The sequence below is a fragment of the Ambystoma mexicanum genome, chromosome 14 (genome assembly GCF_040938575.1).
Source record: "Ambystoma mexicanum isolate Mex_15411 chromosome 14, UKY_AmexF1_1, whole genome shotgun sequence".
Taxonomy (NCBI): Eukaryota; Metazoa; Chordata; class Amphibia; order Caudata; family Ambystomatidae; genus Ambystoma; species Ambystoma mexicanum.
Genome location: NC_090940.1, coordinates 29,632,095 through 29,646,913, shown reverse-complemented (window position 1 = coordinate 29,646,913; position 14,819 = coordinate 29,632,095). Strand labels below are relative to the sequence as shown.

The 14,819-nt window shown below is 48.7% G+C and overlaps 1 protein-coding gene across 1 annotated transcript in view; it reads right to left on the bottom strand.

Moving 5' to 3' along the window:
- Nucleotides 1–14,819, bottom strand: part of BAZ1A (bromodomain adjacent to zinc finger domain 1A) — a 956,777-nt gene that overhangs the window by 415,786 nt on the left and 526,172 nt on the right. The window lies entirely within an intron of this gene.

Genomic DNA, 14,819 nt, shown 5'->3' with positions numbered 1-14,819 from the left:
TGACTGCTGGGGATAACCAGTTTGCCTGCCTTTTCGCCTTCCAGGATCATCTCGTGGCCGCCTTGCCTGTGCCAAGCACCCCGGCAATCGGGATACCACGATTTACCACTACCGCAAATAAAAGGGTAGTACCTTTTAACCTGAGAACTCTGCGGCTGGTTTCTTCCCTGGCAGTGCAACGACCTTCAGCTTTCCTCCACGTCGAGATCTTCTCTTCCTCTGGACGACGCCGTGACTTGGACCCGCTGCCAGGAACAACTACCCCCGCTGGAGGATACTCTCCATTTTAAAAAGGTACTGTGTCCGCCTAGCCTCCCTTGCAACGGTCTGTACAAGGTGTCTATTAAATACTCGACTTACTACCTGGGCTGACCCTAGGCTGGCTAACTGAACTTTTCTGAGCTGAACGAATTCCTTTTTGAACTCCCTGCAAGACTTTTTCGAGCCTCTTAAACTGTGTTGTCTTGGGCGCATTGGTGCTCTGCTCGCTCTAAGAGGGAGCCTGGCCTCTGAACTTTTTGCTCATAAGTAGACTTTGACTTTCCTGCCTTGCTGGGTGCTTCTAAAGTATTAGTGTTGTGTGCTTTTCTAATTTCTGCCTTTTCCCTCCCTTCTTTGATAACTTATTTGAGTGCCATCTTCAGTTAAGCGCTCACCTCTGTCTGAAAATAAGTGGTGTTAACTAAGACTTGTCTAATAAGGAATAAGGGATGTATATATATTAATAGTGACTGTGTTTTGAACTTGCTTACAATAATAGTGCTGGAGTGTTTCTATAAGTGTGTCTTTAAATAATTATATACTTTGATACCAAAGCTCTGGTCAGTGTTTGCTTGTGCTACTGTGTTTTGGTACCTATCTTGTATACTCTATATACTGTCTAACTCTTCTTGAGAGAAGTCTGGCTGCTCAGCCACAGCTACCAGGTAAATCTGGGTGTTACAGACTGCTACCAATTGGGTTTACTGCCAACACCTTTTCTGCCTAACAGCAGTATGACCAAGAAGAGCCGCAGAGGGGTAGGAGGAAGGGTTCACATGTGAATCCATGCCAGACCCATGCTGGAAAACAATGTTACAGCTAAGTAACTTGTTCCTTCTCCAGCATGGGGTTTGGCATGGATTCACATGCTCATGAATAACTATTACATAGCAGTATAACATTGCACAATCACGTGAGGTGGCAAGTCTCAACAGAAGCAATTACTCTTACCTCCGGAAAAGGCAGGTTCTCGCACCACCTACGTGCATTGCTAAAACTAACACCCATACATTCAAACAAACAGGTTGCGTAGCACTGCTGGGCCGATCCTGGACTACACTCTGGAATCTCGGTTGACGCAGTAGAAACTCATGAAGGTGTGCTTGGACATCCACGTAGTAGCCCTGCAGATGTCCAGCATGGGAATACCAGACAGGAACAGCGTTGTCGCAGCGATCGCTCTGGTGGAGTGGGATCTCGGACAGCAGGGCAGCAGTTGGTTTGCCAACTGGTGACACTGTGATACAGCCGGAGAGCTACCTTCAGATGAAGCCTTGGACAAGGCCTTCCTATAGTTCACAGGACCAAAGTTCATGAACAGTTGAAACGTCTTCCGAAAACACTGTGCATGACACGCAGAACTTCAGAGCACGAGCAACGTCCAGCGAGTGCAAAACCCTCTTAGGCGGTGACAAAGGTTTTGGAAAGAACAAAGGCAACACCATAGGCTCGTTGAGGTGGAATTAAGACAGGACCTTTGGCAGCAGCACTACCCTAAATTCTTGAAAATTCAGATATGGCTGTTTGCAGGATAGGCATGGATCTTACCCACCCTCCTGGCAGATGTGATGGCCACAAAGATAGCCATTTTCCATGAGAGGAACGAGAGGGGCCAGATACATAGGATCGAAGGGGGAACCCATGAGCTATAACAGCACCGTGTTAAGTGTCCATGCCGGGGCAGGAGCCTTCACTGGCGCAACGATCGAAACAGTCCTTTGAGGTACTCCTTGACGAGATGATGGGACCAGACAAAAGATTGTCCAGGAGACGTAGTGTAGCAGGAGATGGCCGCCAGATGCACCTTGACAGAGGCGTGCACCAGCCACGCCTTGGCCAAGGACAACAAGTATGGAAGAATCTGCAGGGCAGTGACCATCAGAGGGTTGATCTTCTGCGACCAGCACCACATAGTGAAAATGCTTATACTTGTGACCATAGCACTTAAGAGCAACGACGCCCTGGCCTTGGCAAGGACCTACCTGCAGCTCTCCGGCAACTCGTACCCTCCAAACTCTAGGCCTGCAGGAGTCAAGCCCTCTGGTTCAGCAATCCTGGGACGTGATGCATGATTGCGCCTCCTTCTCTGGTGAGCAGATCCGTGACCACTGGCAGCTTGACCGGAGGCAACGTTGACATTCTGAGAAGGAAGGTCCGGGTACCAAATCTGCCTTGGACACGCTGGAGTGACGAGGATCATCCTGCATCGGCACTTTGAGTTGATTGATGACTCGCAGCAGAAGAGGCAACGTGTATAGGAACAGGCCTTCCCACGGGAATGAGAATACGTCCCCATGCTCCTCGGCTGATGGAACTTGCTGGCGAATTTCTGGCATTTTGAGTTTGCCGCTGTCGCAAACAGATCGATCTGGGGTCTGCCCCACTTGAGGAAGATGCGGTCCACCTGATCCTGCCAAATTTCCAACTCGTGGCAGGAGCGCAGATCCCAGCTGAGGGAGTCAGCAATGTTGTTTTTGACTCCCGCCAGGTGAGAGGGGTGACGAACAGCTCCTGCGCGAAGGCCCAGTGCTGCAAGTCCTTAGTCTCTCTGGAGAGCACTAGGGATCGGGTGCCCCCCTGCTTCCTTATTTAGAACATCATGGTGGTGCTGTTCGTGAAGATACGCACCACTCTGCTCTTCAAGAACGGATGGAATGATTTGAGGGCCCAGAACACTGCACGCAGCTCCAGGATATTTATGTGGAGATACTTCTACTCCCGCAGCCACAGGCCTCTGCCCTACAGACATCTGGTGTGGGCTCCCCAGCCCTCCAGGGAAGCGTCTGTGGTGACCGTCTCCTGGTATGGGGGGTTTAAAGACCCTGTGTCCCGAGCAACGGAGTGGACGCCCCACCACCTTATTGACCGACAGAACTCCTCGATGAGGGATCTTGTCTGCGAAGCTTCCGGACACTTGTGTCCAGCAAGCATCCACAAACTCCTGAAAAGGTCGCATCTGTAACCTGCAGAGTCGTAAAAGGTAGATGCACAACGACATTATGCCGAGCAGTGACTTCAGGGTCCGCACCGTGAGCGGTCTCCAGTGACAAAAGCCATTGCACCCTCACCAGTAGGGCCGCTACCCTCTCCTCAGAGAGCGACGCCAGGCAGGAGACCTTGCGAGGCTGGCTCCCAGAACAGTGCATTCTACAATGGTGTCAGGCAGGACTTTGGATAATTGACGGAGAATCCCAGAACCATCAGCAGCCGGATAATCCTCTCCATATTTTCGACTGCTACTTCCCTTGACTTGGAACGGATGAGCCAGTCATCGAGGTATGGGAACACATGTAACCCCTGTAGACGTAGCATTGGCGCCAGGCACTTTGTAAACACTGGGTGCCTATTTTAGGCCGAAACCGTCGGCCTTCAGTTGGTAGCGTCTTCCCTGCTCTACGCAGCACAGAAACTTCTGATGCTTCCTGTGAATGGGGACGTGGAAGTATGCATCCTCTAGATCCAGCAACGTCAAGAAGTCTCCTTCCTCCAGTTGGCCGAGCACGTGCTGCAACTTGATCATCCTGAATTTTTGGGAGGTACTTGTTGAGACGCTGCAGGTCTAGAATAGATCTCCAGCCCGCGGTCTTTATTTTTTTACTAAGTATCATCTGGAGTAGACTCTGGAGCCTTTAAGGAACTAGCTCTATCGCCCCTTTCTTTTAGCATGGCCCGTACCCTCCTGCAGGAGCGGAGGGATGTACTGCTCCTGCCGGGTCATTGGAGGGATCTGCGCACGAGACCGTCCAGCACCTATCTGTCAGTGGAGATCATATTCCACTCCCTGATTAAACCCACCAGCCAGCCTCCTATCGATGTGCATGGGTGGGGGCCTGATTCCCTGGCCGGCTCGGTCCTGCTTCGGTGTCCTGCGTTCTGCCTTGGAAGTAACGACGGCGCAGACCACCTCCACCAAAAGCCTTGGAACGGCCTCTGTAGGCCTCCTGGGTCGAGGACCAGGAGGGTTGACAGTACAGCAAGGAAACTTCACCGAAACGCTTCGTCGATCTGCTGGACTTTACGCTAGATCCAGGAAGGGAAGAGCGGTATGCATCAGTCTTGATGGCCTGGTAAAGACTGGTTGACTGTCTTCTCGAAGAGGTTGTCCCCGTTGAAAGGCATGTTCAATGCCCTCGTTTGGACCTCCTGGCGGAAACTGGTGGCCTTCAGCCAACCTTGGCGACGGAGGCAGACACCATTCCCCATCGATCTGAAACCTGTGTCATGGATTTCCAGGGCCACTGTGATGATATGGTCCGATGCCAACTACCCCTTCCTGGAGGAGGGAGATTACCGCCACCAGTTTGTCATCAGGCAGGAAATCCAGAATAGGGGCCAGTATGTAACATTTTTCTGTCGTACCTAGCCAGGATCGCCAGTGCGTTGGGCACCTGGACAGTGGATGCCACAGAGTAGATGACCCTTCATCCCATGGCATCCAACTTCTTCCCCTCGCTGTCCCAAGTGACGGAGGACGAAGATAATGGTTTAGTTGATTGTCTCCTTACAGCCACCAATACCAACGGTGACTGTGGCGACGATAGGCCACTTGGGTGCCGACTCTGGCACCTGGTATTTTTTCTCTAGTTCGGCTGGGGCCGTGGCCAGGTTCTTCATCAGGGCCAGGCCATCCTCCATAATGTCATCCAGGAGGGGCACCGCCATGATGGTCTTCCTTTTTGCCTTGCACGTCTGGTAGAGGAAACCTTCCTTTTTGGTACCTTTGGGTGTCAGCTAGAAGAGCTCTGACTCTTTGGAGACCATGGCATGAAACAACCCCATCTCATCAGACGGGGACGCCCAGGGCTGCGGCGAGCTGCCCGCCATGACAATGTTGTCATTGTCGTGTCTGTCCCTATGTCCTGGACCCTCGCAGTGGGAGAGAGTTCTAGTGGGTGTAGAGGTTGATGCAGCGATGCTGGGTGGTGCTTTCTCAAGGTTGATCCGTGGTCACCAGGGTGAGCCCTGCGCCGTCGTCCCCATCAGCATTTCTGCTGTCGCACCAGTCGGCATTTCCAACGCCAACCCCCCCTTCCCCCTCCCATGTCCTTGTGGATCATGCATATGGACTCCCGGTGTTCCAAGTCTGAGGAAGAAACATCTGTTTCTTGGAGTACAACCTGACTTGAGGCCTCCTTGCACTTGAACCCCTGACCCCCCCCCCCTTTTTCATCCTGAGGGGTCGGATTTGGGTTTAGCGCTGGCATCTTCTTTTGCAGTGTCCTCTCCACAGCTCTGGCCTCAGGGGGAAGGGACACCCTGGGGGCAGCCAGGGCTAACTTGACCGGGGAAGCCAGGGCTACCTTGGCTGGGACACCCCCTTTGGCCTTCGAGAGAGCAGGCAATACCAACTTGATCGTCGACGATGTGGTTTCCTGTGCCGCCTGGGCTTCTAAGGCAGGTCAAGTCGCCTTCTCTTGCACCTTAGGCTTCTCCCGCACCATAGCCAGGTTGGCCGATTTCCTCTGAAGAGTTAGGGAGAATTATCATTTCTGTGCTAACTCCCTTCTACCTTAGAGACCCCCCAGCTCTTTTGCAGGACTTTAGGACTTTTATTTTTTTATCCTGGAGTCAGTGGGACCTTTTTCCTCACACTCATGTCCCCCCTCCCCCCATCCCCCGATTTGGATTTTGTGTTTTCACTGTTTTTGGAGTCTGACAAACTCCTTAGGCATCTGCTTTTTGTATGGTGACCGCACCTTCAGTGCAGGCTCAAGGTTTAAATAGCTTTTCTTGGGTTAACTACAGTTTCCAAGAATAGTAAGAAATTAACCTTACTCACCTTTCCTCTTGGTAGGTCCAGCACACACCAATTTATGTGGCGTGGGGGGAGTTAAGTAGCCCCTTATCCTACTTTCCCATGTAACATCTTTTGTTAACCTCACTCCTTTAAATGGCTGGTGGTAGTGCTTTAATGTTTACTACAATTGCGCTTTTATACCTCAGGCTGAACCCCTGAGCTGCAGTACAGCACCCATGGTTGTCCATTCTATCAAAATGGCCTGTGTTCTTTTTTCACCCTTTTCTGTTTGTGAGTTCTTTCTTGGCTTTTACTCTGTTCGTTGAGACAGATTTGAGCCCTGTGTGTGTTTTGCCTTTCCCACCCCTGGCTCCAGCGTGTCTGGAAGGGCAGGACATGAGGGAGGTTCCCGAAACTCCGGTCCTTTGTCTTTAGGAGTGCCTGATCGACACCAGTCTGTGATTGACAGTATAGGCTGTGCATGAATGGGAAAACTTGCGAGGGTTTTGGGACTACAGGCAGAGTTGACCACTGTGAGAAACATCCGAAGCAGGAATCGTGACGAGAAGCCCTGCTGCTGTGCTGACCTTTTTCGAATCGACCAGCTCTGGAAGGGAAGACTTCTTCCGTTGGGTTAATTTCCTGAGACTAACTCCACTTTGCCGCAATGCCCGACTTGCTGTGTCACTCTGTTGCTACAGAAGCCCAATGCTAGCGGTAGAGTGCCCATGGTCGAGCGCAATGTCTGCCGCAGAACGAATCCAGCCAAAAGCTCCAGGAGCCTCCTAGGGACACTAGAGTAGCTGGAATTCTCGACCCCGAAATCCCCTCACCAGCGTCCAGGACCGAGGGAGCAAGGAAAGCCCAACCGGAGATTTGTTCTCCATCAGTGCTGTTTGCGAAGCACTGAAACCGCGAAGTGCCGCTGAATCGAAGAGAGTCCGTAGCTGCTGACGACCTTCCCAGAGTACAGCCGCTGGAGCCCGCCAGACATCCTCCCCTCTTGTCCTCACGACTGAGGCTCAGGAACCAGGGACTGCATAACTGTAGCAAGACTGAATCCAGTTGGACCACTTCTTCTAACCAGAGGAACTGTTTGGGCTTGGGGGTACTTACCTTCTGGTCTTAAGTCATGTTGTCTCACTTGAGATTTACACTTTAACTTTCTGATTTGATTTCAACTGTTCTTTGCACAGGTCTAACAGCTTGTGTGTCTTCAGTGATTTTCTTTTGAACAATCAGACTTTGTGAAAGACTTTGATCCAAGAAGGGCATCAGAATTATTGACTTTGTCCAAATGACTTTGGCTGTCCTGGCTCCCTAAAATTACTCCTCTAAATCCATTGACTTTGGCATTGCTTTTCCCTCCATAGGTTGGTGCTTGTTGAACACTTTTACTGCAGGGAAAGGCTTACCTAGACTTTAATGGAGGATTCAGTTGTCCTCATCTAGAATCTGTACTAACCTTTTATTTTTCTTTAACCCCTTTATTTCAACAACCCAGAGTCTACAAAGTATATTAGTGCGATATGTAAATGCAAATACTATCCTTGTAATTGAAGTCACTTCAGAGTATAGGAAAAGTGCATTGAGCATATCCAAAGATTATTCACCAACTTAATTGATTGTGTAAATATATCCAAAAGAAGACTTGAACTGTTACAACAAATTGCCTTTTTAAAGAATGCTTATTTAACACTGATGCTAAATCGTTATAACTGAAAACTTGAGTATAAGTGTTAATTGGCTACTTGTATTGACCGATTTCATGTGTACAGCTCTACAGCTCACATTGACCCCTCTTGAGATAGACCTGGCTGCTAAGTCACACTACCAACGTGCGTAGTACAGACCTATACCGAACGGTGGGTGTTAGGCGAGATTGTATGCAGTACCCTGTGGCAGACTGCACCGGCCTGGTCCCCTTGGCAATAGTTAACACAGCCATTAGTATAAGCATGTACTACACAAATTGGGAGAGTGACTGAGCAGCCAGGCTCATCTCAAGAGGGGTCAATGTGAGCTGTACAGTTGTAACATACTTTCACAGTGACAAGTATCCAACAGATGTACTCAAGGTTTCATGATTAAACAATTATTTACAAGTCATTTTGAATACGATTTCTTTAGAGGGGAGCAAATAGGTAACAAAAATATACTTCAATAAATAGACACTCCTTTTCAATAAGTCAGTAGATACCCATTTGTGATGGCACACAGACACTTCCTATACCCTGAGGTAACTTCAAGTGTTAGGACACCGTGGACATTGATAGATCACTGGTACATTTCAAGAAATACTGAGTTTGGTGTCAAAATAGAAAAGGTTAGAGAGGGAAACTATGGTTAACAAGCTTCTCCAAACAGGTAAGTACTTTTGAACCCCCCAATGCAATGTAGATTAACCCTTTCCCAGCTGCACAAGTTATAGAAAATGTGACTTTTTAGAGGGAGAGATCAAAACACAAGTCAGAGGTTAGAAGGGTCTTCAAGGAACCAGGACAGCCAATGTCAATTGAGCAAAGTATAGTGGAGATGGAGGAGTTCTTGAAGGCAAGTAAAAAGTATTGCACAATGTGAGAGTTTTTGTTTAAAAATAAATCACTGTTGGGCCAGAGGCTGGGAGGCTTGTGATGGGCAAAGTTGCAAGCAACTCTGCAAGAGGCAACAAAGGCAAGCCTAAAATGAGAGCTAGCAAGTTACACAGCAAGAGTTAAGTACCTCTTAGTTTATAGTACCTTTGGTCTGAAGAAATTGGTTCCAGCAGGCTTCTGTTCCTGTTGTAGTGCGCTGATCCTCTTGTTCCTGGGACTCAGTCGTGGGGACAAGAGAAATGACGTCTGGGGACTCCTGCACTATGAATTGAAGGTACAATTGGCAAACTTCACATCAACGGCATTTTGCGGTTTCAGCTTCTCACAAATAGCACCACTGCGGTTCTCAGATACCTTATGAACTTTCCTCGAGTCTAGGGTCCAGCACTCTGTTGAGGTGGGTCAGTCTTGGTCAGTCCTGCTTCATGGGAATCGGGAGGATCTTCCTGGAGCTTGGGTCCAACTTAAAGACGACACTCTATTCTGGTGTTCCTCTCCCTGGCAATCGGTTCCTGCAACAGCAATAGATGTACAGCCAGCTCCGAGAGGCTAGTCCAGGCGAATTCAGAGCTTCAGCAATGCAGCAGGGCTTCACCGGGCAAACCAGCGCTCCAGGGGGGTGCAGCAAGCGTCACTTCCAAGTTCTTCTTCGGATTCCTTGATCCAGTGGTCGACTGCCATCAAAGCAAAAGACCTCACCTTTTATGCAGGTTTCTCCCATTCATTCGCAGCCTAGATGATTCGCACAGCAGGGTGGCTGTCCTCCGAGGACAGTCAGCCAGCCAATCACATTTGGATGCATTCCTGTAACCAAGGGAATTAAGGACAGGGAGTTTCTGGCACCTCCCTCACTTCCTGCCCTGCCAGACACGCCGGAACCAGAGGCGGGCATCACCAGTGAATCCCGCCAAAGACACTATCAAAGGGACCAACCCTGCTTTGGCGTGCAGAGTAAGTCTCAAGAAGGACCTTTCCAACAAGAAATGCCAAAAAAAGATTGGGGCAATTTTGACAAAATGGGCACCCAAGGGTGCCTTACTGCAGCTGCAATTGCAGCCCGCAGTAGAAATACTCAATGGTAGTCAAAAGTAAACCACTGCCACCAGCCATTAATTGTAGAAAGGGTAACAGAAATATTACATGAGAAACTAGACACAGGGGATACTAAGTAACCCCTCCAGCCCCTATTGTAAGGTAGTGTGTGCTGGGTCTACAAAGTTGCAAATGTCAGTAAAGTCAATTTCACTTCACTGCTCTTGGAAACTGTAGTTATCCAAGAGAAGGTTTTTAAAATGTATCAGTAATCCAAAGGATTACTATGTGCCCCTGCACTGAAGGTGCTGTGTATCACAATGTAAAAAGACGATGCCTATGGAGTTTGTCAGACTCCAAAATCAAAAGAAACATTTCAAATCACAAATACATGAGAGTTGGAAAAAGATCACTCTCTCCAGCATAGAAATTAAAAGTCCTAAAGTCCAGCAAAAGAGCTGGGGTTCTGTAAGGTAGAAATACATGCATTACTATTACTTACCGTAACAGCATTTCTGATGATTGTATCTGCTTAGATTCACATGCTGTGCATATGTCCGACATCCAGATGGGCGTGCCTGTAACACTACCCCTACGTGACGTGTAGTGTACCCAAGATCCCTCACGCGTCGAGGTCTATCCGATTGTATTTTTTCTGCCAGAGGGAGCCTTATGACTATTGTGAGACTACAGAAAAGTGAAAGTAGTACGACGTCTATGTCCCTTCCATCCGAGCGGGGAGGAAGGGTGGGCGCATGTGAATCTAAGCAGATACAATCATCAGAAATGCTTTTATGGTATGTAATGTATATCTTCTGATGTTTGTTAATCTGCTTAGAATCACATGCTGTGCATAGACTAGCGAGCAGTACCCGGAGTTGGAGGCGGGTTGTGAGAAGGAACAGTAGAAAAAAGGTGTCTTAGTACTGCTTGTCCCTCCTGAGAATCAGACCTAGAATGAGTGTCTAGGCAACAGTGTTGTGTAAAGGTGTGTACAGAACTCCAAGTTGCCGCTTTGTAAATCGACTCAAGAGGAACATTTGGAATGAATTCTATGGAAGCCCCAGTGCCTTGAGTGGAATGTTCTCTAGGCTTGAAGGGCAGCTCTCTTAGCAGGAGTGTAACAGAGTGATGCATTGGACAAACCATCTAGGTATAGTGGATTTGGAGACTGCGTCTCGTCTTCCTGCCGCCACCAAAACAAAAAACTGATTTGTCTTTCTAAGTGACCGAGTTCATTCCATGTAGAACATGACAGCTCTGCGTACATCCAGTGTTTGCAGGGTTCTTTCTCCCAGGCTTGAAGGATTTTGAAAGAATGTTGGTAGTTCTATTGACTGGTTCACATGGAACTTTGAAACGAATTTAGGCTCAAATCTAGGGTGACTGCGCAGAACCACCTTTTCTTTGTGAACTGTTATGGAGGGATCTAGGATTGAGAGCGCTTGTAGTTCACTTACCCTCCTGAGAGAGGTAATGGCTATTAAAAAGCCATTGTAAGGGTGAGGTCTTTAAGACTTGCCTTGTGCATGGGCTCGAAGGGAGCCCCCATAGGCCTGGTCAACACAGTGTTTAGATCCCATCCGGGAGCTGGGTTAGAAATGGTAGGGTGAATTCTTTTCACTCCCTCAATGAAAGCTTTAACAACTGGTAAATTCCACCATGACACTTTCTGTTGTGACGTAGTGTAGGCTGAAAGTGCAGCTAGGTGTACCTTTATGGAGTTAAAGACCAGGCCTGAGTCAAGTGAATGAGGTGGGTATAACACATTGTGTGTGGTAGAGCAGTTAATCAGGTTAATGCTCCTTGAGTTGCACCAGATGACAAACCGTTTCCACTTACTGGAATAGCAGTATCTGGTGTTCGGCTTTCTTGCTTCCCTCAGAATGTCCATACATCTCTGAGGGAGTTGCAGGTGTCCAAACTCTATGACCTCAGGAGCCAGGCCGCTAAGTTCAATGTCTGTGGGCATTGGTGAAGCATCTCCCCTTTGTCTTGCGACATGTTGTACGGGCAAGGCAGTTTGACTAGAGGTGAAAGGGACATCTCCATCAGATGAGCGAACCAGGGTTGGCGGGCCCACATGGGGGCCACCAGTATCATCGTGACTGGTTCCTGGTGCATCTTGTGCACAATCTTGTGGAGTAGAGGAGTCGGGGGGGGGGGAAGCATAGACAAATTAGCCTGACCATGTTATCCAGAGTATCCAGAGTCCGTTCCCCTTGGAACGGTTCTGGGGGGTACCTGGAGGCGTAATCTTGGCATGGAGCGTTCTCCAGAGTTGCAAACAGATCCATCTCTGGGAAGCCCCATTCTGCGAAAACGGAGACGATGTCTCCGTGTAATTGCCATTCGTACTCCTTGGGCAACGGAAAGTCTCTGCAGAGTACGTCTGCCAGAAGATTGAGTTCCCCTGGAACATGTTGTGATAATAGGAACATGTTGCGTTTGAGAGCCCACTTCCAAATGTTCTGGAACAGTTTGGACAGCCCTGGAGAATGAGTCCCCTCCCCCTTCCCCCCGGTTTGTTCAGATAGTACATGGCCATGGTGCTGTCTGTGCAGATGAGGATTGTCTTCCCTGCAGTTGTGCCTGGAAGACCTTCAGTGCTTTGAACACTGCCAACAGTTCCAAAAGGTTTATGTGGTTGGATGCTATGTCTGACGACCAAACTCTGTGCGCTGTTTGTTGAAGCAGGTGAGCTTCCCAACCTTTAAGAGACGCGTCTGTGGTTAGAGTGGCTTCCACTGCGGGGGTGGTAAAGGATTTCCCTTTCAAGAGGTTCTCCCTCAACCACCACTGCAGCAAGAGAATGAGGACCGACGAGACGACTAGATCGTCCCACTGTCCGCTGGCCTGACACCACTGGCTCTTGAGCCACTCTTGCATTGGGCACAGGCGCGCGTGAGGAATCAAGTATATACATGACGCCATCATTCCTAGCAGTCGCATAGCCTTGCGTACAGTCACCCCTCGACTGGCTGCATACTGAGTGATCTGAAGCATGTTTTGGATCCGCTCGTTGGAGGGGAAGACGAGGCTGTCCTTTGTTCGAATTGAGCCCCTAGGAACTGTTTGACCCGACTAGGGTCTAGACTGGATTTCTTCTTGTTGATGGAGAATCCCAGACTGAATAAAAGATCCATCGTCTTTTGGGTATTTGACAGACATGTTTTGTAAGAGTCCCCCGTTATGAGCTAGTCGTTGAGGTAAGGATAGACCGGGATGGATTGCCTGCGCAGATGTGCTGCTGCCACCGCTAGTACCTTTGTAAATGCAAAACAGAGGGGTCTGGGAAAAACTCGACCAGCACGAACACAGCCCAGTGACTTGTTCTTGGGTGGATGGCCCCTGGGAGAGTCTCAACCAAGTCTTTAGCTCACTGCTCTTTTCACAGAGAAGACATTTCCCTGCATTTCAGTCTTTGTCCTGCCCAGGGGCAGCCCAACACCAAAATGCTAGGCAATTCTCCTCTGAACAAGAGTACCACAGCAACCCCACACACGCGTTTCAGCCTAGTTGGGCATCATCAGTGAGATGAAGCTGTGCCTCTCTAAGAGCAGTGTCCTCCACGAAGTCAGCTTCGGGGACCGCCTAATCCGTAGCAATTTTAAAGTGATCAGCTGCTTTACATAACATTAAGTTAAAAGTCAATTGGTCATCCACTGGCAATGGTTGTTGCCTAGTGGGAGTGGACTGTGGAGAGTTCAGGTCCAGGACATCAGGGTCTTGATGTTCCGGGGATTGCCATGGTTGGGGGTCACACACATCTATCTGGGTTCTCTTCCCAGCCCTCTATGGGCTCATGCATATCCTCAGGGTTGATGAATTCCTCATCCTGGGTATCAGCATGAATTTCATCCTCCATTTCATCCTCCGTAAGGTCGTTATTGTATATATCCTCTTCTAAAGAGGGGTCAAAAAGTCTTGGAAATTTAGCTTTGGGGTCCACAGAGCTCTCATCCCTTGGCCTCCTTGGTGTGGGTTGTTCTGAACGAGAAACAAACCTTCCAGCCGAACACCCAAATGAAGAAAAGAATACGACTTCTGTGTTGCAGGAGATCTCAGGACACCTCTAGAAAGAAAATATGTATTGCAACAGGAGTTGGCAGCGACAGATGAACTTCCAAGGACAAACAAAGGAACAGGACCATCACGGCTTCCGTTAAAAAATGCTGAATATGCAGAAGCAGGTATCTTGTACAAGTTGAAGATCCTCTAAGTTCCAAGGATGCACTCAGAATTGACGGCTGCAGTGAGGTAGCCCAGGTGAGAGCTGGTCAGTCCACCGGTTAATCTATGGACATTTCCAAAGGCTCAGAAGACAGATTCTCACACATGGGTCGAGACTGGTTGTTCCACCAGTTCTGGGCTCTAGTCCCAGGAAGATAGCTTGGAAACAAGACGACACGACACAGGTTCGATTCCCGCATCCGCGCTTAGAAACCGCTGAGTATTAAGCACGTTATAAATAACCTATCATATCATACCAACAAGGGTCTTCTTGAGGTAAGGCTGAAGAGCAGAGATGTATGGGTCATCATAGGGCTGCTCTTCTTCATAGAGGACTTGAGCTGTCGAATTTCTGCAGGAGCTTTCCTTTTATTCAAGATTTGGGCTGGAAGCTAATTCAAGCCTGCCAATGGTAAGGATCTGCACCATTCCGACTCAAAGTGACTATCCAATCATGGATAGCCGCAGGCCACATCTGCCAATGTTAGGAAAGATTTCCCTTTTGGCAACTTCACCTCCCATAGTTCAGTGGACCCCCAACCCTTTTGCTTTGGTTTATGTACCCGTCCTGACTTTTTACAGCAAAGCCTTCAGCTTCACTAGCCTGGCCTTTTGCTTATTTTGTTCTGGGGAAACTGATCAGCCCAGCAGACTATCAGTAGTGGGAAACTGGGTTTCCTATTTTGTCTTTTTCTGAACTTTTATCAGTGCACACATAATCGTACAATGCAGTGGGAATAAGTTTGTATAAGCCTAGTCTTTTACACTAGGGATTTTTGGTTACTCTTTTAAGTGCCTAAAAACAAGCTGGTGGCAGCAATGATATTTTTACAATTCGTGTTTTCTAGTGTGGACATTCGCGCTTACTGCATATGGCTAGTGTCCTAAAAATGAGCAATCCGTGATATTTGCGCTTGTTCTTTGGCTTGCCAAGTCAGGAAATCCCATATACGGTAATACAC